Below are 15,934 nucleotides of genomic sequence, written 5' to 3'. Positions count from 1 at the left end.
ATTAATCATGTGATCAATTAAAAGGTAAATTATCTCTCAACAACATTATAAATGTAATAAAAATAGGCCATGTTCTGCAGCAGGTTGAAGTTAAACTTCACTTAAATTTAAGGTTATTTTACAGGTTTTAAACTAAACTGCAGCTCAGTAAGTTTAATTAAAATAATTAATTCTTACCTTAATAATTCTTCATCTCTTCCTGTTGACGGGTTGAAATGTGACTCCTGTAGAGAAAAAGACAAAATAAACATCAATATAAAGCTGCAATTGTTAAAACTAAACCAGACTGTTGCAGCCACCAGGAGGCAGCGTTTCACTGGGTAGTGATGTCATCACAGGATTTCTGGGTAGTGGAGTTTTTAAATAAATCAGGTCATAAATTTCTACACATTCATCTTTGTACACAAACAAAAGCTAAAGAGCAGCAGAGGAGTGAAAGAAGAAATTAAAGTTAATGATGAACTTTGATTAAACTTAACATAACTTAAACTGACAGTTGAATGTGTACATATATATATATATACTGTATATGGCCAGATGCAGTTTTATAAACATACTTGCAATTTCATATTATGTTCATCCAATTAACTGTTTAAATGTACTTTTTGTAAATGTTATGTGTATTTAATCATTGAAACATCCTCATTTGACACTTATTTGTACACTTTTCTTAACATTTAATGTTTAAATTTTGCTTTTTTCCATATATATTTTGTGAATAGTAGATACTTGTAATTTACTTCTAATTAAAACACATTACATTAACACAAAGTTTGTATTATTTACACATTGCATGTATTGTTTGACCTTTGTAGAACTTGTATTCTGTCTTTTCTCTCACTTTGTATATTTTAAACACCACATATAATACCTGGCAATAATGCAGTATTCTAGTTTATAAAATGACTTTTCTATACTTGATGCATGTGTTCTTGTAGGTTATGTTACTGTAGTTACAATCAATAATTCCACCAGTCAGATAAAGGTAGTTTATCTGTGCAGACAGCAGATGGCGCTCTGACTCTGCACATGATTCTCCATTAAAACATCAACGTCCTGCACTCAGAAACTGATTAAAGTACAGAAGTATCAGCAGTAGAAGTACTGTGTCGTATTGTGCAGCAGAACGGCCTTTATCAGTGTTATATTATTAAAAACTATAATATTATTATAGATGCATTAATGTGTAAACAATGAATGTTGTACTTGGTTAATATGGAGCCAATTTAACTATTTCTTCAGTAGTTAAATCTATAAGGCATCATATCTTATGTACGTAGAATCTTAACCAGCGAAGTATAAAGTACAATATTTAAATACAGGTATAAAATATGAAGTACCATAAATTAGAAATACTCGAGTAAAGTACAACTGAAAATTGTACTCGGTTACTTTCTATCAGTGGCAGAGACGAGGAGAGCAACGCGGTCAAGATTACAGGAAGAGGCTAAACTCATTTTTTAATTTTGTATTTCAGAGTAAACATTTCATTATGAAACTGTGAAATTACAGTTTTTTAATTTATACATGTATACATACATATCAGCATCTTTGAGTGAAGAGATCAGAACCTATTGGTGCATTTTAACTGTAAAATTTAATTAAGTACATGTACTCCAGTACTGCACTTAAGTACAATTTTACTTTTTTATACTACTACAACAACTACTACAACTAAAGTAAAGTGTTTCTACTTGAAGGCTACCAGCAGGTTAATTATTAATATTAAAACAATAATAATATGTGAATGATGGTTCTCACAAGTTTATAGGTGTGAGTGTGTTCATGCTCAGACACAATAATCATCTTCCTGCATCAGGAGAGCGAACACACACAGTTGTCATCAAGCAGCCGTAATGAACACACACACACACACACACAGTGCTGAGGAGCTGCTAATTAGCCTGTGTGTAATTTTCATTGTTGCCAATTACAGCCGGAGGGGCTGAGGTGTGTGTGTGTGTGTGTGTTTACTCTCGATGCTAACGAGCCGGCTGCCCTGCCAAGCGGTTGACCCACTTCCCAAAGGAGGTCCCCGAGGACCCCCCAACACACACACACACACACAGTGGTGGGCGTGTCCAGATGAGGTCACATGATCAAAACTACTCAACCTCAGTGTGATTTTGACCTCCTTGTTGTTTCTTGGTTGTCTTCAGGTGACTTTTTCTTTATGTTACATATGTGGGAATGTGTGTGTTTAAAGCTCTTTGTTATTACTGGTTTTAGTAATTAATATTATTATTATAAAGTAAAAAGTCTATTATTCCCTTCTGTATTTCCTACAGGTGCTGCCTTCCTATGACTTAAATTTTGATTCACAAAATTGTTTTTATTGTTTTAATAAAAAATGTTTCTCGTGGTTCTTGGCTGTGAAGTTTGTCTCTGTTCTCACCTGAAGCTTGATTTATGACATCACAACTAGTTAGGAGCCAATCATGTTCTAGTATGCAGCGTGATGTAAATGGACTTTACAGTGAGGGAGGAGACATCTTGTGTCCAGCAGAAAACTTTAGAAATCAACAATATTTACAGATTTGTACCTGAAGGAGACGATGATTCTAACTTTTGTTGTAAAAAAAAAACACGTCAGACATAAATTACTATTAAAGCAGAGTATTAGTATGATTTAAAACATGTCTGGAGGAGATATTAAAATGGTTTGAAAGTAGTGACAAATTCATATTATAATCAGCCTCAGTTTCCCCTTTTAATACTTCAACTGTCACAAACAATCAACAAGTAAACAAACGATCAAACTTCAGTTACTACTTGATATTGTGTAACACTTCTAATAAACAATAAAACAGACTCATTTTACTCTGAGTGTAAACTGCTGTAAATGATTTTAAACACATGTTCATCTTGTCCGACATCCTTCAGTAACATGAGAGGAACCTGCAGCTGATTCACACTAACAGTAACACCGAGACGCTTCCAGTCTGTTTGTTTCTCTGTGAAGCAGTTTGTTCCACACCAGCCGTCTCTCTCTCTCTTCTCTGCCTGATGACACTTTTTATTACAAAGTTCAGCTGAAGTCGTCAATATCAGCGTAATTACTGAAACCATGTTCATCTTTCAGAGGGCTGAGAGGCTCCAATACTGTTACTGATACAACAAATAACCTGTCAAACTATTTATTGATCCAGCAGTAACAGGCGACTGCTAAGTTAGCTAATGCTAATAAGGCAACACTTCAAATACCTGCAGTTAAAACTAACTTTTTTAACCCTTTTAACTACTACTACTACTACTACTAGTACTACTACTACTACTGCTACTACTACTACTACTGCACTCCTGGTCATTATTTACTGCAGAGATGCAACACTTAAAGGATTCATTGATTGTGAAAACAGTTGCTGATCACTTTTCTGTCCATCAATTAATCAGCTAAATGATTTTTAAAGTTGTGAGGATTTGACAGTTGTTTGTTGGGATTTCTGTAACTGTAACAGACATTTTTCACTGAGCAAATAATTAATCAATAATGGAAATAACTGTCAGTTGCAGCTTTAATTCACTAAAATCCAAAGTGACGTCTTCAAATGTCTTATTGTATCTGATCAACAGTCCAAAACTCAAAAATATTCACTTTATAAAGATATAAACCAGAGAAAAGAGGAGAATAAGTTGTTTTTATTGATCATTGATCAGATAATGATGTCAGCTCTGATGGCGGCTACCATCTGTGACAGGAAGTGAGCTCGTTCTTAAGGAGACGGAGCTCAGTCTTTGTGTGTCACGGTGTTTCAGAGCAGGTGGGCTCACAGAGCGGAAATAAACTCCGTCACCTTTTTCTGCTTTTTCACTCTTAATCCAATTATTCACAAAGTGTCCGCGCCGCCGCCTTCCTCGCCAAGAAAACAGCAGCAGAGCCCCGAGCGGGAAGACGCCAGTTGTGGTCCCACGAGATCAAACACACGCCAACACACACACACACACACTAACACACACACACTAACACACACACACACACACACACACTAACACACACAGCTCTGAGCAGCTTTGTTTATCGGTCTCCTGCTTTAATGTTATGTATATATGTACGTGTGTGTATATGTATGTATCTATGTCATATTCATGTTAAACATTATTGATCCCTGAAGGGAAACTGTCTCTTTGTTCCATTCAAAGGTCAGAACACACGTTTAGCTTCCTGTTAGCTGCTGGAGATTCACTGTTTTGCTCCGAGACGCTTGTAAAAGTCTGATTTTATTCTTCTTATAAAGTCCTGAAGTGGAAACTAAACAAATCCATCCTTCCTGTTTAGACCGATGGTTTCCAGAGTGGATTGGGTTTTTTTTTTTTTGTACATTTTTTAGATTTTGGCTACTTGTGGGAATTGTTGGGCAAATGACTTCAAGAATGGAATCACTTACACATTACCTATTATTCATTAAAAAGTAATCACATTACTAATTACTCCACAGCGACAGCATGACGTCCCGTCCTCTAACTGACACTAAACATGTAAATAAGACAACTGTGGAGTTATATAGTTGACCAGTCTGTCCACTAAACACACAAACTGACATCAAACTACCAGCAAACAAGTCGACCCTCAAACTTCAACATACTGTTCTCATTACAGAGAGGAGTAAAAACGTTACTGCAACATTTACAAAACATACGTGTTACAGCCAAACACTGCTTGAGCTGAGGACAAGCATCACCAGGAAGCTCATGTTTTATTGTTGAGTTGCAGTTTGTGTTGCAGGTGGAGCCACAAACGAAAAATCACTAATAAAAGATGTTTAAAGAATATTTGAACTAAAGCAAAGGAAAAAAAAACTGCATGTAGATACATTAATGAATGTACAGAAACAAGACGTTTAACTAAATATTACAAAAATAAACTACTAGTGTGATGTTTGTCTTTAATGTTGCTGCACATCAAATGCTGCTGTGACACATTATCTGCTTTGCATTTGTACTGTACTGACAATAATAATAATAATAATAATAATAATAATGATAATAATGATAATTAGTCATAAAAGTGGTACAAACATTATTCTACTTTTATACTTTAATATCTTAAAGAGCTTATTCATTGACTGTTTTCATTCAGATGTTGTTTTTTTTTACATTTTATATGTTTCGGCAGCTGAAGCAGATCAGATTACAGTCTGGGTTGTTTAATGAACCAGTCTGAGCTTTTATACAGAAACATTATGAAGCCTTTTGTGTCTCCAGATGTGTGAAGTCTGATAAACTGACTCAAGTGTCTGTTGTGTCTGAAGACAAAAACTCTGATTATTCTGACCAAACGCTGCTAACAACAACAACAACAACAACAACAACAACAAAGGTTTTCATGTTCTGTTCTCATGTAGAAATACACAACAATACTAAGATTTCCTAATTAGCACTAAACACAAACAGCAGCTGAGGCTGATGGGAACGGGTCATGAGTTCAGTCATAAACCAAAGTACCAGACAAACATTTTGACCTGATGATGGCGCTGATATAAATATAAATCATCCTGACGGGAAAACGAACGTCTGAACCAAATTTCATGACGATCCGTCTGATAGTCGTAGAGATATTTCAGTCTGGAGCGACAGACTGACGCTGACATCTACAGCCGAGCTGCTCGTGTCCTTCAGTCTGTCACACAGCGTCACCATGAACCTGTGTGGGTGTGCGGACACAACGGGGCTGAATTCATACATTATCACACGTATCTGCATGAAGAGTTTGATTATACATTCGCTGTCTTTCTCGTGACTTTCATTACAGATGATCGGCCTGTAGGTCTGCTGGAGTCGGGAATGTTTATGCTGATGTTGTGGGAGCAGAGCGGCGAGGGTCCCGACATCCCCGGGACGAATCCTCAGGAGGAATCTCTCGCTCTGTTCCTGTCACCTCCGAACACAACAGAGCGTCTCTGAGGGCAGCGAGCTGTTAAATATTCCCTCCTCATCACAAACATGCAGCAGCTCTAAGTATCTGCCTCCTCTGTGTCCTGACGCTGCTGCTGGTTTCTCCTCCTTCTCTGGAGGTGGAGGAGGAGGAGGAGGAAGAGTAGATGGATTGGGTGAGTAGTGACCTTCGGTTCAGGGACGCTGCATATAAAGAGGCTGACAGACCGACAGACAGCAGCACTGTCAGCAACACTGGTGTAAACAGAGACGGGACTGATGTGACGGTCTGAGAGGAGCTGAACCACTGATGTTTGACGACGTTCAGCCTGGTTCTTCTAACGGTGGCCGTTCTGTCTGGATTTCACTCTGTATAGAGCTGAAGATCACTTTCATTACCAATTAACTGTTTAGTCATTGAAACATTAAAAAATAGAGCCCACAGTGATGTCTAACGGACACAAAACCTTCAAGATCTTCAGTTAACTGTCATATATGAGGAAGAAAAACAGTAAATCGTCACATTTGAGAAGCTGGAAGCAGTAAATATTTGGCATTTTTGCTTTAAAAAACGATTACTTGATTATCTAAATAGTTGCTGGTTAATTTTCTTTTAATCTTTATAAGTACTTTTGCCAAGAAATCCTGTCAAACCAGTTATATTTCACAAACTGAACCATCGACAAACTAAATGTTCTAGTTTGAACTTTTTAACACCCTGCTGATCTGTTAGCCTGATGCTAACGTTAGCATCGAGCTAACGTTAGCTCGATGCTAATGTAACGTTTATAGTGTCGTGTATGAAATGATGCGTTTCTTCTGATTACAGCGACAGAAATAACGAGTTTAATAGGCGACTCAAACAAAACTTTCACATCCAGACTGTGGAGGTCGGACAGAAGCTACGTTCATGTTGCACCATGTTGTTACTATTATTATGAATATTATTAATTATTATCTTGTCATCTTGTGCTGCTTTATTACTGTGTTTATCTTTGTTTATTTTATGTTTTTCTTGCCTTGTGAAGCACTTTATAACATATTTTATCCAATAAACGTTATTGTTTCTAGTTTTTTTTATATACTGCATTAGTTGCTTAATCAATTAGTCAATCGTCAGAAAAATGAATACCAACTATTCTGATAATCGATTCATTGTTTTGAGTCATTTTTAGAGAAAAAAAGTCAAAATTCTCTGATTCCAGCTTCTTAAAAGTGAATATTTTCTGGTTTCTTTCGTCTCTTTGACAGTAAACTGAACATCTTTGTGGACAAAACAAGATATTTGAGGACGTCATGGTGGGAAACACTGATGCACATTTTTCACCATTTTCTGACATTTTTTGGACCAAACAACTAATAATAATAATAATAATAATAATAATAATAATAATCACTAGTTGCAGCACTAATTGTATAACTTTACTTTAGAGGTAAACAGATTCTACAGAATCGTCCTGAAAGTCTTTGATTGTTCAGCAGCAGTGCGACTCGTATATATGACTCAGAGTCAGAAGAGATGAAAACACTGAAATGTTCCTTTAAAGAGCTTCACAGCTTCCTGTTTTGTTAGAGCAGCTTCCTGCTGGATGAAGAGTCTCAGCGTCAGGTCACAGAGTGTTTGCAGCTATGTGAGTAATGACTCCAGCTTCTGTTTCTGGAGAAGGTCATAAACACGTTCACCATCAACTTAAACACTCAGACCCTCCCCGACCTGCGAGGGTCTGTGATTAGCCTCCAGCTGCCCCGCTGGAGCCGCGACCTCCGCCGGCCGGGACGCTAATTACTGTGAGCTCGGCGCGCTGCAACAGCTGCCTTTTAATGGCACCTTCACCTGTTTTCAAGCAGCTCCACCTCACACTGAAGCTCAGGACCTGTTTACACGCTGGATACTCCTTCACACCAGTCACACCAGTCACACCAGTGAGGCCACAAACTGATTATTTCATAAGTTGAAGGTGGAAAACTTAATATTTGTTTCACATGAGACATGAGAGGAGCTGAGCTGGACCACCAACACCTCCATGATAGTAGATAGTCTACTAGTCTACCCCAAAACCTGCTTGTGAACTTTAACTGCTGTGCTGTTCAGAGCATCCTGACACACTGGCCGACAGAAAACCTCTGCAGAGGATAGTGAACAGAGACCAGGATGTCACCATCTACTGGACCTGGACTCATCTACACCTCACAATCATCAAAGATCCATCGCACCAGAACACCCTCCAGAGCTGTGGTTCTACTACATGAAGCTGCTTCGACCCCCCAGTGTGCAATAACTGGAGCCCAGGACTTTAATATACTTTACACTTTATGTATTTTATGAATGTTTGTATGTATGTTTTTGAATCAATGTTAACATGTTACATGAAATGTTGTTGTGTTGAACAATAACAATAAAGCTCATGTATGTATCTATGTATGTATCTAACCTCATTGTGGCGTCTCTGCTGAATTAAATCTGTATTTAACGTCTTATTTCTCGTCTCCAACATGAGCGAGTCTGATCTCTCCTGGGGGAGGAACGTGGGTTCAGACCCTGCAGCAGCTTCACCTGTCAGATCAAGCAGGTCGGAGGCCCAGGGGTGGGACTCATCTTTATTTCAACATCGACCCCGGCTGACCCCCAGAGGGAAGCAGCATTAGCACATTTACTGGGACAATAAACCTGTTTGACACATATTTTTACATTAAAAACATCAACAACCTGATTATATTCAGTGTTTTATCTCCTTTATCTTTTCATCATTTAAAGATACTGAGATGTTGATTCTTATTATCTGGTCGCTGCTATCAGCTGTTTTTTTTTTACAGGATTTCCTGATATTTGTTTATATATTTGTTTTTTTTAGTAGTTTTTATTCCCACATGATCTACCTCGCACGAGACAAACAGCAAACAATGAAATCCATCACGATTTCATCTCATTCTCACTGTTTACTGTCAGCTCTCCTACAGCCGGATCAGAGCTGGATAAAGTTATTGATAAGGCTAGTCCAACACTTCCTACTGCTTCACATTAAAAGCATCCAACTGGAGTCTCTTTTATTTTGAAGCAGCCACAGGAAACATTTTTTACATTGTTGCTTCCCTCAGCGGTCGATATGCAATTCCAGCTGAATTCTGGGACGTGTAGTATAAAAACACACATGCAGCTACCAACAGATACCACAGGTGTCGCCAAAAACATCTGGACTGAAACCTTAACGGACTGAAAACAAGGTGAACTTTAGAGGAGGAACAACTGCATGAAGACGTAATAAAAACATGTGAGAAGGTGTAAAGCACTAAATGTCCACACATGAAGGTTCAACCTGACTGAAAACTTTACACTCTGACATTCACTGTCAGTGTTTGTCAGTTGGTAAATTGGCAGTTTTGGGCAAAAAGTTGTCTTCACTTCCTGTCCCAACAGTTTAAAGATTTAAAGCACTTTAAATCTGTTGTTTTAAAAGGTGCAACAGAAATAAATTTTGCTTCTTTACAAAAAAAACTCATTTTGACAAATTTTTGACAGTGAAAAAAAAATCCTGCACACTTCTGGTAAATTTTCATCAGACTTTCATCCGATAAAACTGATTTTGCCTCAGAGGGCAGAACAGTAAAGAGTTTTATCCAAACACATCTCAGTAAAACTTCCTGGTGAACAAGAATGTTGCATTTTTTATTTTAAAACATGTTTATTTCAGTTCAACATCTGCGTCCAACCTATTTTTTTTATTTGTTTTCACTTAAAATGCATTTTTGTGGCCAACATGACCTCCTGAGGTCGATCGTATTGTAAACTGTTTAACTGTAATGTGTGTTAACGGCTCATATTTACACTCATCAGGGATGAAAAAACCCAGAAACGTCTGGGGTTGATGACATCACATAAAGGCTGTGATGTCATCAGACTGGCGGGTCACATGTGGTCCAGATGTGGAGCTGCGATGTTCTGAGGAGTTTGTTAAATATCCAGATCTGTCTGATTAATCACTCATAATTTGATGCACTAAAGAGTCGTCACAGTAATTAGCGAATGATTAGCAAATGATCTGGAATTGCTCAAAATCTGACTTATTAGCATAACATTAATTGCTTTGTTTCATAAAAGCCAGCTGGCTAATTGTTCTCTGTTCCCCCGAACAGTAATTGATCCAGAATGGAGGTGTTTCTGTGTGTGTGTGTGTGTGTGTTCATGTGCGTAACGAATACTAAACCAGCCCTTAAAGGAACACACCGCAGAAATGAACACAAACAGGATAAACGTCCTGCTGAAAACCACTGAACTCAACCTCTGGTCAACGTTAACAAACGTTGTTACAACGTTAATTATGACCTTTATTCTCCATTTCATCGCATTAAAACCATTTCAGGTATCAGTTGTTGAATTATAAGTCAAACATTTATCTTTTTGGAGCCTTTACGGACGCCAGAAGTTAAATTAAATATATTAAAAGGTCAACAGTTGATTCATGAGCTTGGAGCTGAAGAATCTCAACTCAATGTCCACTTACTAAACCAGACTGAAAGCAGATCCGTGTTTTAAAAAATGTTTCAGTAGGTGACATGAAGTTATATAATCCATCAGTCTGAAGGTTTATCAGACACCAGAGAGGATTTCACAACAACAAATTAGAGATTATAAAGACCCCTGAGGTTAATTTGTAATATTTCGCTGTACGTTTCATCTCCCAGAATACCTGACGTATAACTGTACATTAATAAAATGTCCTTATATGTGTTACTAACTACATTACAGTGTGTTATAAAGCACTTATTAAATGTTTATTTAGCATTTATAAGCGGTAAAGTGAGATAGTAAGATATTACTAACATTAGTTTTAATATTTACCCTTCATCAACAACTTAATTTAATGCAAGTAAGAGAAAAACACTTCTTAGATCTTCTAGTTATTTTTTTGGATGAATCAATCATTCAGTCTATAAAATTCCAGAAGATAAACTTCTTATAGCTCGAAAACACACACAAACAATTACTTTACCATTTTTGGGTGATGACTTTATAATTTACAATCAAATAAAACAAACTAATAGATTATAAAAATGTTTCTGATGAATTTTCTGTTGATCAATCAGCTGATAGTTTCAGCTCTGGGTTTATTTTTATGTTTTACTTTTAAACACTGTGAGTCTGTTTGTGTCGACATGAATCGCCTCCCGTCATCAGCGGTGACCTCGACCTGCGCTCTGCTCTGATCATACGACCAATCACCTCCCTGACCTTGCCAACCGCAGCCATTACGTGACCCTGCCCCCCCCCCGTCACCCATCACATACAGGTGACACCCACGAACAAATCAAACACACACTTGTTCGTGGAGCAGCGTCGCACAAATTGCTCCTCTTATTGCCTTTCCCAGCATTCCTCTGGCTCACGCTATCAGGCTGTGTGGCTTTGACCTTTGACCTCAGTGCAGTGTGCATGCTGCTCATCTGGATCAGAACATCAGCTGATGGAAACTGAATGAACCAAGCAGGAAGCTGCGGGTCTGAAAAGTGAAGCCAATGCGGAAGTGACTTAAACCTGCGTTCTCTCTGACGACCAGCAGGGGGCGACGCCACTGGTGGCAAAAAGAAGTCTGATTGTATAGAAGTCTATGAGAAGATGACTTCTCACCTGATTTATTACCTCAGTAAACTGTTTCCTAATGAGTTTATGATCTCAATCACTAGTTTCAAGTCTTCTTCAACACAGCATGATGTTCATTTAGATTAAAATAGGCGATAAAGCAGCGTATGCTTTAGGGCGTGGCTACGTTGTGATTGACAAGTCGCTACCAAGGTGACAACGTTGTTTAAGTAACGTAAACGTGGCGTAACTCCAGATTTACAGAGTAAAGCCGTAGCCGTCACTATTTCACAGTTTTCAGTTTATGAAAGTTAATTGGAACATTTTGGTCGCCTAAAAAAGTCTTGTTCAGTGTTTGGTTGTGATAAAAGATCCTCTAATGTGTCGGATGTTCAGCCTGTTAAGCCAGTTTTTCCTTAGCGAAAGTTAGCATTAGCATAATCACAGTTAACCATAGACTGTAAATGCACCATGCTAACCAAGCTAGCAGCTAGCGTTAGGTTCAGCTCCTCCCTTTCGTCTAAATATGGTCACTTCCAAAAATCCAAGATGGCGACAGTCAAAATGCAAACACGAGGCTTCAAAATAGGAGTTCACAAACCACTGGGTGACGTCACAGTGACTCCATCCATTAGTTTCTACAGTCTGTGGAATGAGTCACATGATGTGGGATTATTATTGTGCAACAAGCTGCTGACTATAAACTACATTATCAATAAAACATGTTAAATGTTTTAATTCATGTTAATAAATCAGATTCTGGACCGACAAAGTAAAAACCATCTAGTTCAGTGATGGTTTGTGTATGTTTATAATAACCTGTATCATCAGACTGATTGTGTTACAGCCTCTCTGAACCCATCAGGACCAATAACAAGCAGACAAATGTACATGAGGTCAATAATAAGTCACTGAAATGATATCTGAACTACAACAAAGATGGCAGACCACATCTCACTTCACCTCTCCACACAACAAACACATGACTCCACAGAGCTTCCTGCTCACAGAGATGAAAGTGACTCAGACTCAGATTTGAAGGCTTGCACCTGGAGACGGAGACAGGAAGCAGGCGCACGATCTCGCCGCGGATCTCCCGATCCATCCTGCTTTGATTGGAGACAGGAGACGACGCAGCGATCCGGAGGAGGCCGGAGTCGGAGCGCTGAATGATGAAGACGATTATGTTTCAAGGGTTTCACGTGGCGAGCTGGAATTCATGTCCAGCCTTAATAGTGCTCGTTTTCTGCCTTGTTCACTCCATTAGCGGCGAGCAGGGGGCCCGAGTGCCGAGCCCGCCGCTAATTACGGCGTGAGGGATGATCGGCAAGGGCTCATTACCGGCGGTGCGGGCCGAAACATACTGTCTCTCTCCCGGCTAATGATGTTGGATCCGCGGCGAGGGGAGGCCGGCGCTCGCCGCTTCATCAAACGTCTGAATGTCCAGGGGTTAACATGGCTGTTGACTTCTCTCTCTCTCTCTCTCTCTCCGTCTCAGGAAGGTTTTCTCTCTGAATCAAAACCACAGCGGCCTCATTAACATGAAGCACGAGTGAGAGCAAGTTCATCCAATCATCCAATCACTCACACAGGTCTGAATGTTCAATACTGAATCTGCTTCACTGCTACAAAAAAATCAATCAATACAACAATCCAGCAACAAGTTCATTCGATAAACTCCACGAGGGAACAAAGATCACAAAATATGAACTCAGGGTGTCTTCAGCTCAGAGAACAAGACACTTAAAACACCTTAAATCCAATTAAAGTCACTTAAACATTCATTTATGAGCAGAAGGATGAGGACAAGCAACATTTAATGCTTCACTCTGGTGTAATAAGGATCTTCTGTAACCTCATAAAGTCAATTATTTCAAGCACCTTTTACCTTAAACTAATAAAACCTTTTGATGTTTAAAACCAGGCAGACACTGTAAAGCTTCAGCCTGGTTTTGAGCCTGGATTGGTCGACCTGACTGATCAATCACCAAACTGATCAACAATCTGACTGTCGGATGATCTTCTGACTTCTGGCAGGTGAACTGCAGCTTGTTTTGATAATATTCTGACTGAAAACTGAACTTCAGATCATCTTCAGACATCTGCAGCTCCACATTTTTCCATTTCTTCTTCTAACTTTCCGTCTATAGAAGTGCAACGTAACACTGTTGAAGACGCAGCGTTTACATTCAGTCTGAGCATAAAAGTCGCAGAAAGGAAGATTAAAACATGTAGTGTGAGACAGTGTCTGTCTCAGAAACGCCATTAATTTATAGTTCAATAAAATGCTTCACCAAGCAGCGACTGTCCAATCATAATGTAGCATAACTACCATAACAAGACAGCTACTAATCTGTGATTGGAGGATTACAGATCTGTACGTTTATGGATTTGTTTACATGTCAAAACAGTTCAGATACTCCAAGAACAATGAAAGGGTTTGGAGAGTTAAACTAAACATGTATAGAACGGACTTAACAGTGTTTGTTGCTTTAAAATCAGCTGTTAACGTCAGCAGTGAGTCAACTATCTACAAGAAGGATCCCCAAAGTGGTCAGAAAGTATCTCACAGGGACCTTGAATATCTGTTGTAAATCTTACAGCAGTCCATCAGATACTTGTGGAGATATTTCAGTCTGGACTAAAGTGACGGATTGTTCCTTTAACCAGCGATGAGTCTGAATTATTCTCTCCTCTCTCGCTCTCTGCCTTCTCTCAGTCCGTCATGAAAACCCCTCGACTGTCGCTCTCATTACGGGCTCTTACCTGACACAATGAAGCAGAACTAAATGCTGCCTGATGTTCAGCCAGCGATCTGTCACAGCTCTTTCAACCCGACGACGGACAGAAGAAAACCACACAAACCGGAGAAAAGGTTGTTGAATTCAACCTGAAACTCTGACGTCCACATTCAGAAAACGACTTTAATTACAGTCACATCCGTTTAGCTGATACAGAAACACCTTCTACAAATAATATATAATAATAATATAATATGTATGGATTATAACTGGTCTAAACTGGGAGAAGTGGGAAGTTTTACAGATCTGCATACAAAGAAACACTAGTTTTCACTCACTGTCAACTGTATTTTCAGACTTATGTTAGACGAGAGCTGCAATGATTAGTGGATTAATTTATCAATAGATTGAAATAAAATTAATCTGCAACTATTTTAATAATCTAATAATCATTTAAGTCATTTATTTAAGCAAAAATCCAAAATATTTGATGGTTCCAGCTTCTCAAACTGGAGAATTTGCTGTTTTTCCTTTACTTAAGAGTAAGATGTATTGAAATATTTTTGGGTTTTGGACTTTTGGTCAAACAAAAACAGGTTGATGACGTCACCTTGAGTTTTAGAAAAGAATATGATGATTAATTGATAATGAAAACAATCGTTACCTGCAGCTCTGGTACTGACAAAGTCTGGTTTTACGTCTAAGTGACATTTTGCAGGATATTTCTGTGATTCTACACCTGTACCAGCTGGTAACATCCTTGATTAATGTCTGTGGCACTCAGCAACTACAACTCCCATGAGTCTCAGCCACAAAAACATCGTCACTACTGTGTCACAACTTCTTCTAACTCAGATATTCTGTATTTCTCTTCATGTATATTCTTTAGTTGTTAGATCTTTGTTGGTTTTACACAGTTTAGTTCAGTTTTGCATTTTTCATTTTTCTTCTAAGCATTTTGAGGATATAGCAGTCATCTTTGTGTACGGTTACCATGGTTACAGGTTAGAGTAAAAGGCATTAGTTCATCTGTTTGTCTTCTGTCGTCTTTCACATTATTGTTCAGTTTTTATTTGTTGATGAAAAACATAAAAACATGTCGTCACAGTTCTTGTTTCTTTTTGTTTACTCTGTTTTGTTTTGTTTGTCAACAATCAAACCACCTCAAAGCTCGAAGTGCTTCATCTGTCTGTGTGAGTTGACCTCTCACCTTTCAGCAGATAAACTCAATCTGATTTGACGCTGACACAGACGACGTCAGATCTCCAAACGAGCGTGAAAACTGACGAGGAAACCAGAAAACTGAATTGATGAAGGTAATAAAGACAATAAAGCTCAGAGGTTCGTTGAAGGAGGCCAGAGAGGAGAAGTGAGACGTTTCTTGTGAGAAAACCTGCGGCGCTGACCGGGAGGCGTTTTCAAAGACAAGGCGCTCATTCATGTGAAGCCTCTCAGACGCTCCTTTTTTTCGGGATGAGAAGGCGCCCGGCGCTCTCGCTCTCGTCTTCCCTCGCAGCCGAGGAGACAAGCAGATTTGCGCGGTGCCTTCATGTTGCTAATGGAAGCCGACACAGTTAACCCAGAGGAAACCAGCAGAACGAGGCAGCTCTAACCCAATTTGAGCCGCCGTCTCCTCGCATCCTATTTCGGTGATTGTACCAGCAGTAATTAAGGCTGTAATAATTAAATAACTCTCTTTTAGCCTGTGTGTGGGAGAGGAGGTGAACATTCGCCAGATCTAATTATC

The 15,934-nt window shown here is 38.8% G+C and overlaps 1 long non-coding RNA gene across 1 annotated transcript in view; it reads right to left on the bottom strand.

Annotated features, from left to right (window-relative positions):
* LOC137177025 (uncharacterized) overlaps positions 1–15,934 on the bottom strand; it is a 32,261-nt gene that overhangs the window by 610 nt on the left and 15,717 nt on the right. The window contains exon 5 of the long non-coding RNA XR_010925926.1: positions 178–224. This is a non-coding gene — a long non-coding RNA (uncharacterized lncRNA). The remainder of the gene's footprint in view (positions 1–177; positions 225–15,934) is intronic.

Source organism: Thunnus thynnus, chromosome 24 (assembly GCF_963924715.1).
Source record: "Thunnus thynnus chromosome 24, fThuThy2.1, whole genome shotgun sequence".
NCBI lineage: Eukaryota > Metazoa > Chordata > Actinopteri > Scombriformes > Scombridae > Thunnus > Thunnus thynnus.
This window is presented reverse-complemented; position numbering and strand designations above follow the sequence as displayed.